General features: G+C 37.0%; 1 protein-coding gene across 1 annotated transcript in view; it reads left to right on the forward strand.

Moving 5' to 3' along the window:
• mafa (MAF bZIP transcription factor a) overlaps positions 1-17,157 on the forward strand; it is an 89,904-nt gene extending 72,747 nt beyond the window's left edge. Inside the window, exon 3 of the mRNA XM_028015366.1 lies at positions 9,323-17,157. The gene's annotated coding sequence lies outside the window, so the exon portion shown is untranslated. The remainder of the gene's footprint in view (positions 1-9,322) is intronic.
• Positions 17,158-17,899: the final 742 nt, after the last annotated feature.

A 17,899-nucleotide genomic window follows, 5' to 3' on the forward strand; every position in this document is an offset into this window, starting at 1 on the left:
CATCCTATCATGAATAGGGCGGAAAGAGACAGGCATGTATAACTGATGTCCGGATGTGACCTGCGATGCTTTGACGCAAATTTCCACTACATCTCTTTCCTGTCACTGCTTGGTGAATCATGAAAAGCTATGTTTGAATATGAATGCCCCAAACTGGGCTAGAAGTTCAGTCTGGTCATGCTACTTTGTGACAGAAATGACAGAGACCTGCTTTATAGCCAAGTTTCACTCCAAAATTCTTGAATCTTTTGAACTCCGCATCAACTTACCTCCCACTCTTTGTTAGAATAGAGACCGATGATTCATTTAGCCATTTCAGATGCCTGTAGTTCAAAAGCTGCCAAGAAAAAGATTTGGTTTCTAACCAGAAGGTTAATGGTACTTCAAAGAAAATCACATTCATGCTTTCCTACGACATCAATTATTTATTTTTTTTTTGTTTTGAAAAAATCAAAAATTTGGCATATGTGTCATAGTCTTCACTCCTGATCAAAAAAAGAATGCTATTGTTGTATTTATGCTTATTATTTTGGCCAACATGAAGTAGCAAAAAAAGGTAAAGAAGTAGGATATGTGGTTTTAAAAACCTCTGGTTTCAATTGCATGCACATTCGAACTATTAGAAAATTATCAACACCATGTGTCGTTTCCCTTCCACTACACAACTTAACAAAATTTTACATATACTTTTTTGGTTGTAATCTGAAAAGATTTGAAGAGGTTCAATGATAGTTTACATGATTGTGTGTAGACACAAATACGTATTTAAATACATACATACATCAACTAAAAAAGAAGGACATGACCGATGGTAATTTTTCAACTTTACTCTTCAGTAGGTGTAGTGCCGCCCCAGATTGTGAAACACGGGTGTCGGCCACATTGTACCCTATTCTAAAAACACAGGATGTGATTGGTTAATTCTTTCTTTCCACTTGTCTATCTTTAGCACTGACTTGCCCTGATGACCTACGGATCACTCGCTAGAATAATGCTCAAAACATCCTCCAAGATAAGACCTGATTGTTGCATAAGTCATGTCTAATATCAAGATGGGAATTTCCATGAAAAGTTCTTTATGACAAGCTCTTATAATCTCTTCCGGTTCATAATTTATGTTCGATTAGATTGTATAGTTAGAATTTACATTTCTGTTAAAGAAATTACTATTGGACACCAAAATAAGAACACTTTTAATCTAAACCATGGTGCATGGTTTATTCCTTTTATAACAGGAACAGTTGCATATATGTTGACAGAAATGAAAACATGTACATGTATCTTTTATTTAGGTATACACCTTTTTGGCCCCAAATGTGTTGCTTGTTTTATCTATTTTGAAACATAAACCCCCAAGGCAAAGCAGTTGTTAAAACTCTTTATTTATAAGTTAAATACAATATGCTATTTTTCTCTTATTCATTCCTTTGCTTGAGTATTAGAAAATCTAACTGAATCAGTGAAAAGAAAAACCATGTTAAAGGCTACTGACATGAACATGCATTTGCATCTCAGGAAATGTGTCAGTAAAAAGGGACAGTCCCCAGACCCCAAGCTTTGGAACATTTTAACCTTATTTCTTTACTGATGCTGTACAATAACAATTGAATAACCGTTGAAGAAAAATTTGACTTTTTTATTTTAAGTTTGAAACTCTAAGCCTCAGCAGTTTTTTGTTTTTTTTAATCTTTGCTATTTTCCATCATGTTACTCAATGTTATATTATCTGTTTCCCTTTCCAGTTTCATTGCATTAAATTTCCAACAGTTGTGATCTGTTTTTCCATCTTTCACAGATCAAGAGTTCACAAGCTCTTTAGATGAAAAATTATGTGTACAAGATAAAGCATCAGCAAAAAATACATGACACATTGCCAACGTGCTCTTGCTCCTGTTGTCGGTATTAATAATTCAGCTACTAGGTCATAACTTTATTTTTAATGTATAATTGAGGCCGCCAATGATGACTGTTCTTCAGCCATTTATACTGTGAGTGATTTTTAAACAATAAGCAGCAAAGCCATTAAGCTTTTAACATCAACTGTTTTTCCCACTCTAGAAGATGGAGGAGTGGGAAGTCTAGGTGGCTTGTGGCCTGTGAACTGTTTCAGTTCTGTGCCTTCTGTATATTGATGTGAGTAGTGGGCTGCTTTGGGGTGAAAAAGTCTTTGTAGTTGTTGCTATTGTAAACATGGAAATGTTAAAATGATATTTGTGGGGAAGCTGCGGTAAGCAAAGGAAGAAGTGTAGACTCCACATAAAAAAAAAAAGAAGTGTGGTTTGAAAAGGAAGAGGGTCTCAGCTGAGGTGTAATTTTAGTTCATGGATTCCTGAATACATCTGAGGCATGGCAGAGCTTTTCAGTTTACTTGGGTGCTTATTATTTGTTTATTTTTAAAGTTTGGTGGATTAAAATACACTGTCTGTGAATGTAAATCTTTAGTTCTCTGAGCTTTGCTCAAAACAACTTTAAAGGATACTTCCTCAATCACACTAACATTTCTTTTTTTTCCTGCCACTTAATAACCCACATGGACACAAAAGCAATAAATGGCTGGCCAAAGTGAGAGTTCATTTAATAAAGTAACTGAAGATGACTGTATTTATGAATACAAAGTTTATTTATTTATGAATACACAAACTAAAAACTGAAGTATATACATTTTTAATAAGTGCATTTCTGAACATTTTATTTTATCAATGTTTTGTTGTATTACTCCACTGATCATCAGAATAATCTATAAATCACTCGATTACTTGTTTACAAGAGTCCTACTGTCAAAACAATGATTCATGTTTTTTCATAAAATTCTGACACTCCTATCATAATGTCACTGTTACAATTGACACTCATTTATCCCGTCACCTGATATGATTTGACTAATTGTAGTTCCAGTTTTCTGTTAGTATTTGACAGTAGTGTTGTCTGGATTGGACTTCTTAAGCTGTTGTCTTACATAAAAGTCCAAAGTGTTATGCATTCAGAGACGGTATGTATTCTGAATGTCTTTCATTGTAGCAAGTGGTTATTTAAACTGTTGCATTTTTCTAATGTCTCACACCAGATTGTTTGTTTTCTTCTTACCTATGTCTTCAGCAAAGCATTTCCATCCATATTTTACTGGATAATTTGCTTTTTTCTTATTGTGAACTGTAAACTCAAGAGATGGTTCTGCCTGAAAATCCGAGGAGCTCAGCTGTTTCTAAAATATTCACACCAGCTCGTCTGGAAGAAACAACCACGTTAGATTGAAAATCACTCAAACGCCCCTTTTTTTTATTGTGATACTTGGCTTACATGTCAGTAAGTGATCTTCCCCACCATGATGCCTAAATGCATGGAGTTGTGGTCATGTGGTTGGTTGATTCATTAGTAGTGTTAAATGAGGAACTGAACAGGTATGCCTAATCAAATATCTGCTGGATGTACAGTTTTTCCTTCATATTCTATTTTTTTTCCACAAAGAAAATTGTACTAACTTATTATTAAAAACAGGAAGAAAAAAAGCTACTTCTTCAATCACACAGAAAAGCTGGTCAGAATTTTGAAGTTTACAAATAGTTCTAGACTGAAATTATATGTTTGTTTCAGTAAACTATTTTTTAATAATATTTGACATATCAGATAATCAAATTTAGACAGTAATAACAGCAACGATTTCTCCTGAAAAAAGGACCTAAGAAGTGTTTCTCTTTAACTCTACTCAACACTCTTCGTAACTGTACTAAAATATTCATAAATTGATGTTATGTGAAGTGTGACTAACTAATATACTAAAGGGAGTTCATCAAACTTTGCAGAAAATTAAGTTCAAGAGCTTAAAATAGGGATTAAAAGATATGATAGACAGCAGTGCTATTTATGTCTCTTTGTTGCATTATCGCCAGTTACTTATCAGTGTACTCTAAGAATATACTAAGTAGAATTTACTTTCTTTTGCTTCTTACAGTACTGTATCATCCTGTTTATAAATGTTGATTTAGTCATCTGTATGAACTCATCAAATCACCAAGTGAATGGCTTTATCAATTTTGGTATTTTATTTATAATTTTACTGTTCTTTTTTTCATGTGGAATGATAAGAGATACAAGAACTAAATTAATTGTGGATTTTGAAAAGTTAAAAAGGGATAAGGATATACCCTAAGGCTTTAAAATACACATACATTTTCCTAAATAGCTTTTCTTTCCCCAAAACTCTATTTCTCAAAAATGATGTCCAGCATGTTTTAGATGTTCCCCTGTTCACCACCCCTTAACTAAGTAAATGGTTCATCACTAGACCTTTGAAGATCCTGACAGAGGAGATAATTAATTCACTAATTAATCTGTGCCGCAAGTTCAACCGTGCTTAGGGACAGTTAAACTTAACAGGGAGTTTACCTGAGACACTGTATTGGCACCACTGAGATCTTCAACAAGTCTCTGGAACTGTGTGTGATTACATCCTGCTTCAAGTCCTCTACCACCATCCTGGTTCACAAGAGATATTCAGCTTCAGGATTGAACACTGAGCCACCTTGATATCTGTTGTCATAAAGATCTTTAAACTGGTATTCCGGTGGAGCAGGGGAAAAACATGACACATGTATGGAGGCCTTGGTCCTCCACACCTATGCTGAACGTGTTCCCGCTCTCTCACAGTCTGCTTTTCTGTCTGCCCACTCTCAAATAAAGGCCACTAGAGATGATAAAACCTTTTTTTTTAAAAATGTTAAACACCTGTTACTGAAGCATTTAAAGGTAGCAAGTGAGACTCACCATCTTCTCCTCCACAAGAACCAACAGCACCCCTGGTGGGTGTTCTCTCCACACACCTCTTCTCTCTTTATACAAATGATCTCACCAGACCAAATTATGAAACTCCCACAGTTTGTAGATGACATTGATCTGATCCAGGACAATAATAATCTGCATACAGACAGGGAGTGAATTGACTTGTCAATTGGTGTGGACAGGAAGTTTTGACCACACCAGGAAATTAATAGAACTTAACCCTCTCAAGACCATGGACATGAAGGTCAACTTCCTGTGAACACCCTCCATGCCACCGCCCCTCACCATCCTCAACAACATAGTGTCTACTGTGGATCATTTTCGATTCCAAGGATCCACTCTTCCTAGGGAGCTCAGATGGTCCACACACATACACAACCACAGTAGAGACTGCTACTAATCTTCTACACTTCCATACTCTGACATGTGACTGACCATCACGTGGCTCAGCCACAAAGCAGGACAGGTCCAAACTGAAACCAGAGAGGCCTGATCTTTCCTACATTTGTACAGACATAAGGTCAGGAAAAGGGCACCTAAAATATTTGAAGACCTATCTTCCACAGAAACTGTTCCTCAAAACTATGATGGGATCTTTTATCATGTTCAAACTCTCTGTCCAACATATACCGGTTTATTGTGTTTTTATACTGGTTTATTGTGTTTTTTTTTAAATGCTGACAAAAAGGCCAAAACTAGATAATTATAAAATCCAAAAAGCAAAAATAAGACATGGTTCAGTGAATCTCTCCTATTTATTAATCTTTTGTTTGACACTGATGTTATTACTTCGTCTTTTGGACTAAATACTGAAAACATTAATACTGCAAATTCCTTTAAATATTTTTATAGTCCTGAAACATACAGGAGTGTGTGTTTGGGAATAATCTATGCTGTATCCTGTATTCGCTTGGTTTGTTCCTAAGATCAAGGTTTAATTGAGCCTGTACTGGACCTGGGCCTAGGAGAACAGGCAGATGAGCATTGATAAACTATGAAATGGTTCCAATAAAACCAATCAATGAAGCTTTGTGAGCAGCTCCCACAGGGTTTTGATTTCTTTCTCAAACAACAATCCAGGATTTCTGCTCTTCAAAGGCAAACCCCGTTTTCTCCATTATTGTTGTTCCTTTCCCCATGTTTGAGTGATGTCACCCAGGTCGATTTCATCCATGTCCATAAAGGCTCTCCCACACTTGAGTCACCCGGGAGACAGCTTCTGTCAGTCCGTGCAGTGGTAACAACAACCAATAAAGGTCAATCTCCCATGGTAATGGCCAATTGGGTTTGTTCCCATTATTGGTCCTCTGAGTTGTGGTCAACAGATGGAGGGCTGGCATCACTGCACCAAGTTGCTTACCAGCCTTTAGAAAACAGAGCTCTGTATCTAGGCATAGCTGTGTGGTTGTATTCTGTCTCTCTCCTGGTGTGCTTTGGCCTGTACATTACTTCATCATATGCAGCTTCTGTTTAAGCAGAACAATCGCAGTGAAGTCATAGGAGTTTTGCTACTGAGGGCTAAGCGTCTAACCATTTCATCTAATTGCCTCATTAATGATTCACTGGTGTTAGGCTGCTCTAGCACTTCGCTGTGGGGAGCAAATTGTTCTGATTGGTTTGCCTCTGTCAATTATTGATGAAGCAGAGAGCTGAAGTGCTAACACCTGGCTTTGGAGGTCCAAATGGCCCTGCAGTTCTATCACACTGCTATCACACAGTCTGAGAGAGCATTCTGTCTTGAAAGGCTTGAGACCTGCTGATTGTTGTTCTCAGTCAGTGGTTGGAGAAAGCCCCATGTGAACAGCTAATATCTTGTCAGTTGAGAAGATATTAAATGACAGAACCAAGCTGGAAAAAACACAGTAATTGTTGGTTGGAACCATAAAAACCCAAAGGCTGCAGTGACACAACAACAAAATCTATTTGGATAACTTAAAGGTTAGGTTACTTTATTCATACCGAAAGGTAGATTTGTTTTGCAGGGGTACAAAGCATACATATCTATGCACAAACACTGTAAAATGTAAGAACGCATCAAATAACTATTCACAAATATTAGTGATATAGGCTCTGTCATTATCAAAACGAAGCAGGACAAATGAGAGGAGAGTAAAACCTGATTTTTTTTACATAAATAACGTGTTGAAATAATAATTGTACTATTAGGTAAAATTTGTTGAGCTATTGAGAGCATCAATGTCAAATCAGTTTGTTCATTTCAATAACACCAGTAGGAACAAAGCTGTTTTTAAAGCATCTTGTCCTACATTTAGGGACCAGGGACTCTGTGCTTCTTCTCTGACCACAGAGCTAAAGAAGCTAAAACTCCCTGTAAAGGTGGTGAAAATCTTTTAAAAGAGAAAAGGCCATCTGCTGTACCTGGCTGATGTACAGTGATGTAACTGATTGTTTAGACAACAGCTTAATCTGGTGAAGAGCACTGTTTTCACTCAGTGTTGCTTGACCAAACCATGACACCAAGGGAAAGGATCAAAACTGATTTAATTAAAGAGCGGTAAATCATGGTAATTATGGTTTGATCAAAATTAAATATAATCTATATAGTTATGGCACCTAATCTTATTACTTGTTATAACCTGAGCTACCAGGAGCATGTAGATATCAAATAGGCAGGGATCTAGGATTGAATCTTGAGGTACCCTGCATGTGTCCACTCTGATGAGAAGTTACCTATTGAACCAAATAAGGTACTGCTGTTTAGATAAGATTCAAACTAGTTATGGACTGTACCAGAGAATCTGATTGTGTTGTGGTCGACAGTGTCAAAAGCTGCACTGAGGTCCAACACTGTGTGTATGTGGATAAAATTAAAAACTTGCACTGGAGCATTCTCAGTACTGTCTCAGAATTGGACTGTCTGAGTACTGGACTTAATGAGATCCAAGCAGTAGTCTTTGCTAAGAAACTATTTGACTGTTGAAACTGTTTTTTCGGTAATTTTGCTGATGAATGAAAGGTCAGAAATTGATCTTTAATTCGGCAGTGGTCACTTGTCCTTTTTTATCAGCCCTCAGACTTTGAGAGAGAAGGTGAGCAGGCAGAGGGACATACAGCAAAGATCTCAAGGTCTGGAATCAAACCCCATACTACTGCATCATAGATTATCAGCCTCCATATATGAGGCCCACACTCTGCTTCTACACCACCCTATCTAGTCTTTCTTAATGGTGAATGCTGAACACTGACCTCACCTTAGCCAGGTGAGACTCGCAGTGCAACATAAGGTGTTCTGAATAATTTTGTGACATCTTTAATGAGTTACTGATGTGATCTTGAAGTAACTGTGGTTGATCAGCATTTTTTGTGAGGGTTTACTACTGCTCCTTTTTTGAAGAATTATTATGTGGTCCGCTGGAGTCTTAAAGACAAGTACATCATTATTCAAAATATTGAAAAAAGTTCATAGAGGAGAGAGAAGACCTTTACCATCTTTTAGTTTGCCATGTGTAGTCAAACACATTGTGTTTCATTTCTTCATTTTACTGGCCTGGAAACAATCAGGCCTGGATGCAGCTCATAAAATTTCACCAAATAATTGGATTCAGTTGAGTCCTAATTTTGCAAGGGGGAAAATAAATATTTTCACATGGGGCCAAGTTGGTTTGGATTGTACTATTTCATTTAATGAACGGTATTACAGAAGACTACTCTGTATTTACTAAGGGTATCTTTAGGTTAAAATTTATTTGATGATCCAAAATGTATGACAAAACAAGCAATAAAAGAAGAAATACATATAGGGAGGAAATACTTAATCAGAGCATTGTACATGTTTATATATTCATGATTTACAGGAATGAGGGGAAGTGTAATATGCAGTGTCAATAGTTTCTTTGTTTGTGGTGATTTATAATAGGTGCAGGATGCACCTTTACAGTAGGGTCATGTAATTGGATCTCCAGTAGGCAGTAGCTGAATTCCACTGCAGTCTCTGTGTCTAATGGCCCACCCACAGGCACTACTCCTGGCAACATGAATCATCCTCACACACTGTGTGTTGTTGAACAATCACACTGAACTTTGTATGGTTTCAAACACAAATCTAGTAAAAAAACTATACTTTGGCTTTGTATTTGGATAAACCACAAACAGATTGAATGATATACAGTAGATATAAAGTAGACACGCTGTTCAGGAATTTGCTCGTCTTTCTTTGGCCTTAATTAAAGCTGATTAAGGAGTCACCCCCCATGCTGATACCACTGTCACCCTGAATCTCAGCCAAGCTGGCTCGCAGTGTACACTCACAGGGTGGTCACTCTGTCTTTGTTTTTAAACTGGCACTGGTGACAGCAGAGCCCACGTCTTTCTCAAAATGCAGTGCTTGTGACTCACTGTATGTGTGTGAGCATAGACCCTTGAAGACAAGACTGAATCAAGGCAATTGTCCTGAATATCTCATATTTTGGAGTTCACTCACTGTGTCGCAGTAGATCTTCTGAGTGTGTTTATTTCTGAGCATGCATTACTGCATAACTCTATAGTGTGAATCTCAATTTAATGTGTTTTCCTCTTTCTGTTATAGATAACACAACAAGGATTATGATGGCATCCAAGTGGCTGACCAGTTGCACCAAGAAACCTACAAAGCACAAAGTTAATAATGAAGAACTTCAAAGAAGACCATCTAGATTCTCTCAAAACCCCCACATTGAAGATCTTGAAAGTGGCATTTTCTCTGAATTCCCTCCTTGATATTTTACCTGCAGCTTTTTGTACAAAACAAGACAAAAGAAAAAAAATAAGAGACTCATAATCATGAGATGATTGAAAACACCAGATAAATACTTTCGAAAGACTATTTTCTTTTGAGTGCGAAGATCAATGATGCATGCTACTGTAAATAAATCATGAAAACAACCTTTTTCCTGAAACAGGCAGCATACTCAATTGTTGTCACCAAATTCATAAACCTTATTACTGTGGAGTGAGTGCTCATGAATTGATTTACCTCACAAAACCTGAATACATTTTATGAGTCAAAAGCCCATGAAATGTTCATTTTAAGTATAATTTTATTGTCTTTGGTATCATTATTTGATATGTAAAAGTATCGCTCTTATTTTTATTTTTTAAGCAACAGCCTAGTCTTCCTATCTAATATCCACATTAGTATATGTAAATAGAAATGAGTGAAAGCAGCAGCATGGACAAGACTATAGTTTGCATTCCCCGAATTGGTAAACCACTCAGTATCTCAGTATTTTATAATTAATTTTTTTTTCATTGTATTTGAGTAGATGCATAAAGGGATTAATTATAGGTCTCTAACACCAGAAATACATTTGGTTTTGTCTCTATCTTGTAATGGGGAAAGACAAGGTGAATGGGAAATGCCATCAATCCACTGGCCTGACAAAACCACAATGTTCAGCATTTCATCTATGATTTAATGTTAGTATTGGACATTTTCTCCTTGTATGTAATTTGTGTATTTCCAATGCAATAACTGTGCCCTCCTTCTAAATGCCCATAACTGCTGTAAGCAAAGCTGCTGTCTTATTGGGACACATTTTTCTTTGCACGGTTCCAAACTGTGCTCTATACCTGAGCCTACACATGGGGAAGCAAAATGGAATTCCTGCAATGTGGACATGAGGAGTTATCCTCCGTCTTCCATGAACTTTGATGATAACCAAATGCACTGACAGATGAAACACCTAGCCAACGAACAGATGACCTCAATAATTAGTCCCTCACTGGCGAAGGCAGATGACATTTGCATGGACAACAGAGGAAAGCTATTGTAACTTGTTGGACAGCAATTCTCCGCCACCGTGCATCCTTTCTACCTCTTAAGAAATTCGTGTCCTACCAGTGACTCCCTCTGTTATCCCCACAGTCCACAATTTTGCTGCATGAAAAAAATGAGAGCCTCATGAAGGAAGTTCAGCACTGATTCCTGTATAGCAATGGAGAAAACATCAAATATTCACTTAAAAACTAATACACTCATTGCTTGTTGCTGTATATATGTACACTAGGATGAGTCTGTGTAGTCTCAGATGCTGTACTCTGCATGTTAACTTGTAGATGGAACATAACAACTACTCATAGTTGAGTACATGCACATAGTCAATCAGTTGACTGACTGAACCAATGTACACTCTTTCTTAATTTTCTATCCCCTTTTTTCTGTTTCTCAAAATGTACAGTAGTGTACAAAAAACAATTTTTTTGTTCCCCCCACACTTACCTGCAGAGCTGATAAATCTAAACACATTAAAGGAAAGCACACCGTCCCTTCTAATGTCAGGCTGAAACTTGGCCATGGCAAGCATGAGGAGGAGAATAGAAAGGGGAGGCAGGCTGGGTTGCTCCAGTTAAGTGGCAGCAAACAAAGTGGCATGCGGCGTCCTGCCAACAACTGTCTATTCATCTTGTGTCAAAAGGATTTGCACATTTCAATGAGTCTACACACTGACAGAGAGGTCCAAGAGGAGAGAGTAAGAGGAAAGGCAGGGCTTTAGAGAAAAGATAGGGAGGAAAATAACTAAATTTACTTAGAAAACGTTGAAGAATTTTAGGGATTCAAACAACTACATGATCATTTTTTTCTGACCTCCTTGGAGAGCTCAACAACCCCTTGACCTCAAACTGTTACACCATAATGTAACTCTCTGGGCTACTATGACCTCACGTCCTGTCTGAGGTTAACTTTCTGTTAATGAGCAGACCCCTTAGCTCAACCAGATGTTCAGCCTTGTGGTCAAATACCTGTTACCCTCTGTGATTTATTTTTTAAACCCTGACAGCTGCATTTGCTTAAACTTCTAGAAATAGTGACAGAACTTCCCCAAGTAAAAATAAAAATGACTAAAGGAAATACAGTATAAACTCTTAAGACTCTTGAGATCAAGAGTTTTTCTTTTCAGACAGAAAATGATACAGGCATGACTAATTCCTGCGCATTAATTCAGAACACACTCTAATACACAGATGTTTTTAAGCAGAAAATTTGGTTAGATGTGACGTTATGTTCTACTGTTGAGACCATGAAGGTACACAGTTTTAGTCAAATTTTGCACATTGAATAACATGAAATATTTACAGTCAACTCGTAAACAAATTTGGGCTCATGTCTTAGCAGTGATTAGTTAAAGAAGATTTAAAACACAAAAAGGATGAACATGTCAGTCAAACAGGAAACAGGTGAGAAGAAACAAGACACTGAGTGAGTCTCTCAGACTCAAGCCTTCCACGCTTTTAGACATTAAACAAAGTCCCATTTCTTTTAAGATATACCAGTATGTGACAGGATAAGATGTTTTTTTTCTAATAGATTTGGATGAACGCTTCACACTCACATGGAGAATACAGGGTTGGACACCTCCACATGTAGATCTGGGTGCACACAAATACACAGTAAGTATTTCCCTGGTCTTTGGCTTACACAATCTCATATACACATGTTCAAACCATGTTAATCAAAACAGCAAGACTATATGTAAACAGATCGCCTACATAATGGGATTGTTCAGTGTGTAAACAATAGGCTGTTAGCGTAATCACAGGTCAAAGATATATTACCCAGAGAGCTATGTTGTATGTATATTATCATGATGGATATTGTAGGAGGGAGGAGGGGTGCAAGGGCACTACGATATTGAGCCTTACTGATTCCGATTTACCCCCTATTGGGCCCCATCCGCTGCCTTCTCTCGTCTGCTGCCTTATTCAAGCCTCACTTAATCAGCCTCCCGTTTTTTCTTCATATTCTTTCCCCCTATTTCTTAGAAACTTGGCTCCCCTTTTTCTCAGCCACTGATTTTTTTATAATACCAGATTTATGTCTTTATCAACTATACCTTTTATCCTTTCATCTCTTTTCCATCGCCCTCTTTTTCTGGACAGATATAATCGGCTTCAGCAAAGTCATCAATCCCTCTCTTTAGTCAGTGGGGTACCAGGATAAAGAAGCCCCTGCAATCTTGTTTTTTTCTGAGTAAGCTAACAGAAGTCTGAGTGATATTGACCTTTTTAAGTTGCTACACCCATGTCTGAAAGATAAACAAGAGCAAGAAGCAGAAAGATGTTTTGTTGTTCCATGCTGGATGATTAGGAATTATTTTTACAGGCAGCTATTCTTTAAGCTCAGTGCTGGTTAACTTTTCTCCACTTTACTTGACTACCATTTTCCTCATATATTTGGGTAAATCAGAACATCCAAAGTCCAGGACAGATATAAAACAAAAATGCTCCTTGAAGTTGCAGCTTGAACTGTGAAGTCAAAGTTTGCACATTAGCTCCCAAGTATATAATCTGTTATGGCTGGGGAGAATATATGATTTAGTAAAATTTGTAAGTAATAAATTTTTGTATCTCAATAAACCAGTGGCACGCCTATTACAACATACCTTTGTTGGTGTAGTATATAAAAAATGAACAGGAAAGAAAATATATTTTAAAAAATATCTGTCATAAATGCTCATTTGAGGTAGCGCCAAAACAAAAAAAAAGGAAATCCCAACGCTTTCTGCCTTGCAAATATAATGTGTTCAGCTCAGGTGTAATGTAACTTCTACTTCCAAAACAAACTTAAGACAGCTTATGTCCCACAGTGCATAGGCCTAACCAGTTCAGTGGCAGTTGTTTACGTGACAGCAGTGTAATACTAATCTTGAATAATCCGTTTATAACATAATTTTTAACAACATCCGCCACTTAATACTGCTTGGCCACTGGTTTGAGTGAGGAAGTGGGAGTGGAGTCAAAGGTGAAAGGATTACACAGAGCAGCAACCCATGTCAACCGCTTTTGTTTAATCCTGACCAATAGGCTGAAGTAAAACTTCTGATAAATGATTCACATAAACAATCTCTAAACAACCCAGGCACCCCAACTGTGTGAGCTGTAACTCATTTAGCTGTTTATGGTAAAAAAATTTAAAAAAGAATTTAAAAAAAGAGCTTGATGAGTGATGCAGAGATACTATGGGTTAGAGCTGCTTTATTAGACAAGCCACAGCAAAGACAGAGAAGGCCTCCTTATGTCACAGAGCTAATAACTGGAATGAATAATAGACGTTGTAAAGCCCTTACTCCCTCCTTATTCTGCCCCATACATAAACTTGAGCTCTATGTGGGCAGTGAGCCACCAAGCCCTTCGCAAAAATGAGATGGGCTCCCAAGAAGATTGGGGGTGAAGGTGGGGGTGGAGAGAATCGGATTAACCAAAATGCCTCAATTGTAGGAAATGCTTGGGGCTGACCTTAGTGTAATGCCACTGACAAATGCTGTAAACTAAATCCTTAGTTTCTGATTAGGCAATCATGGAAACCAGAATTAACTGTGGTGAAATTGCTCAAATCTGTACGTATGTTTTTCTATGCAAATGTTTATAAAAGACTTGGGATTTATGCTTAATACCTTTATTGCCACTGGAGAAACAAATAAACAGGAGAGCAATAAATTGCCAGAAGCTGTCAAAAGGTACCATTTCAGTCAGCACAGTTTGACTGTGCAGTCTGGCTTCTGACAGCTTTATTTAGTCTTTAGCACCTGAGCCAGAAAGCAGAGAGCAAATTGTTGGCACAAAAAGTAGCTTAACTAGATTCCAATCTGCCTTCTTTGAGAAACAATTGATGTAGCTAATGCACATGAAAAACAAGGAGCAGGTTTTTGGTCTGTGTTTACTTTACTTGAGGATCAAACACAAAGGGCCTGGAAGAAAGGTAACAGTCTAGATTTAATTTGAATCTTTTCCTGCTATCTGAGCCTGATCAGATGGCATGACTACTGAAATGATGTTTCAGCTTGTCTTCAGGGTGTAAAATACAGATTAAAGGGGCTCAACTGCTTCTTTAATGGAGGCGTGCTGTTCTCCTTGCTGTGATCAGGGTGTAATCCTTCAGTTTTAAAAGAAGTGAAAAGTTTGTGGTGTCCAGAAAGTTACAAATATGTCTCTTCTGGCCCCCCTACAGAGCTGAGAGTGGTAGACAGCAGGGGATAACCATATGTCTTCCAACTGTGTTTCAAAGCTCCCATCGTTTGCTAGCTAAATTGTATGATATCATTATATACACCTGGCAAAAAATAAAGAGCTACCGTTATGCATCTCAATGTGCAAAGTAAAACGTAATGTTTTCAAAACTAAGGTTTCTTTAAATAGCAAAGGGACGTAACTTTACTTACTTTATGTTGATCATTTGGAAGGGTCAGCTCATCACTTTGTTTTTACATGCTTTTAAAATACTGTTGCTCGTGAACAATTAAAAGTTTATGATATCCCACCACTACGAGCCCCTTTGCTGTTGCTTGAGGTTAATTTGTGCTCACCCCTCATTTCAATTGTTCTGTGGTAAATGTCCACATTATTTCCCACATGTGCCTGAATGAGGGGTATGATTATCAAAAGGTAGACCTTATGGGTAGCTGTTATATTATCAAATGGGTTGTAAGCTGCAGTAACAGATTCTGGGGTCTTATTGCTATGGCAATCAGCCCCTTGCCACTTGGTCTTTCCTGACCCCAGTCAGAGATAAGCTTTATGGGAAAGCACATTAACATACTCTGGCAGTCACCTCACTCCTTGATCAAAGGCAGTCCTGTGAAATCAAGTGTTTATGGACCCCTAGTGAGAGGACAGTGCTGCTGATTGCCCATATTAGAGGTTGACTGTAAATGAGCTGGAGATGGACAAAGGACTCGTAGCAGTGGGGAAAACTGAGGACGGGATACTGATGTTCTTGCTAAATGAGCAATAATTTTAATGACCCATGAGCAGGATACTCTTCCCTAAAAATACTGTCATTAGAATCACTAAATGGAAAATGTTTTTTTTGTTTGTTTTTTTAACACTGGAAGTAAATTTATTTCATTCATTATTTTAGATAAAAAAACAAAACAAAAGTTTTTCATTAGCTAATATGAAACATGCCTATACAACCTGGTACTGACACTTTGGAGCCAATGCATTATATTGTAAGTTTAAAAGAAATTATTTTATTTTACCATTGTCTTTTTTCTATTAAGATACATTGACGCTAAATGTCCTTTAGATTTTTTTTAAAATTATTATTATTATTTCTATTTTTACTCTTTATTTTAATACGGGCATTTTACTTTGGCTACTAAAAAGCATAGCATTTAAGAAAATAAAACGATGTTAGCTGCTGTGAGTGCCTGCTTACAGCCTGATCACTTGTGTAAAATCCTCTCAGCGTGTCTACAATGATGGATGGTGATAGCCCTGTGTCTTTGTACACAACAGGGGGGACCTACTGTTGTCACCGGACAGATACAGGGAGTTGCAAAGAGAAAGATGTAACCACAGCTTAATGTCCTTCTCTGGTGCTGTGCATGCTCTTTCCTATTTGCTTTTCCCTTCACGGCACGGTTAACATCGTAAATTAACCTTTCCAAGCCCCCTGTGCTTACAAGCTGGCGCACAATACAAAGGAAAAAATAGATCTTTGTTATGCAATGCGGATGGTGCTGGTCAGAGACACAGCCTGTTACAGTGTTCAGTTATTTCTTTTTTCAGTGATGGGGATAAAACAATATAAGTTGTTCAGTCAAGCATACTTTATGTGCATGTCCTGTGTACTCTGCAAATCCATACGAGGCTGGTTTCTGTTCTCCATCTTGGAAATGTAAATGAAACACATGAAACAAAATGTACTCTAGGTCCTTCTTTTCTTAGGTCAATCTTGTAAATAAAATGTAAATAACAAACAGCTATGCATGCTAATGTACACGCAATTTGTTCAGGTACTTTTGTAATCCAGACTGCTCATATGGCATGTAATAATGACAAAAAGCAAAAGTGGAAACAGCATAATAAATTGTGAACAACAATATGGTTTGTAATGATGTCAAAAAGGGAAAAATATGTCTTAGCTGGTAATGTTTTCTTACTGATAAGTATTGCATTGGCCTGCCATTTACTCCAGTGCTGTGCTCATGTTACTTGATTTTTTTTTTTTTCCAAGAGGTGAGGTAAGGGCAAATATGATAATAAATTACCAGTCTGTGGAATAGTGTAAGTAGCAGTCAAAATGAGGACAAGCTGGTGTTCTGGCTGTTTTGTGTTTAATTCTTGATTGCCACTGCATGCTGACATGCATACTCCTATTAATAGCTGAGTATGAAACACAACAAATACAATTTTTCAAAACTGAGCTGCCATTAGAGTTGTGTCAGCAGAAAAGAAGGCACATCACCAGCTATATCAAGTGTAGTTTTGAAAGGATACGCTACTGGAAATAAATGCAACTTACATGAATAGAACAATTATTTTTGCTGATTCAGATTTTTCCAATAATTACTAACATGGAAAGTGTACTCAAGTAAATAACTTGTTTTTTTTTCATTTTGGAATTTGTTTCCGCTTTTGTAAAACAATGTTTAGTTAAAAAAAGAAAAAAAAAAGATGTATATCCAAAATTTCTCTTTGCCCTAGAAGCTCTATTGTGACATTGCATGTAAGGAGCAATGGAGAAAACTGGATTTTTTTGCAGAGGGTGGGTGGTGGGGTGGTTTTTAAGAGTGTTTATTGTAAGCCATTTTAGAACCATGTTAAATCCCAAGGCACCCATGGTAGACAGAAGTATCTAATTTCTAACCTGTGCTAAAGATATTTTAAATTTAATAAATAAGTATTGTAACAAGAAAACATGTCAAGCTGTGTGATGTTTTCTCTCATTTACCCTTTAAATGTTTCCATGTAAAGAAAAGAAGAAAAAATAAGTTATTGAACATGAATGTAGAAACTGTAAACAACCCAAGCTTATAAAAAGTTTTTTTTTTTTTTAAATCAAATTTTGACTTGCGTTTAACTATTATTTTAATTACATCTATGATGAAATGTAAAAATGGAGGAATACTGCATTTCACATCATCTCAACATATTGTTGCATATTAGATTGGACAGTACTGAATTAAATATACCATCACACTGCCATGCTTAAACATTTAATCTAAACAAAATATAATCACCACTGTCACGATATGCTTATTCAGGGAAAGTGATTTTTTTTTTTTTTTTGACAAAATCAGCGACTTTTTCAAACAAGTCAGGTTGGTTATTCCCACGCTTAATTCTTACTCGGGTTATTTTAAATATCATGAGATAGAAGAAATCATTGAACAAACATGCTTAA

The sequence above is a fragment of the Xiphophorus couchianus genome, chromosome 4 (genome assembly GCF_001444195.1).
Source record: "Xiphophorus couchianus chromosome 4, X_couchianus-1.0, whole genome shotgun sequence".
Lineage (NCBI taxonomy): Eukaryota > Metazoa > Chordata > Actinopteri > Cyprinodontiformes > Poeciliidae > Xiphophorus > Xiphophorus couchianus.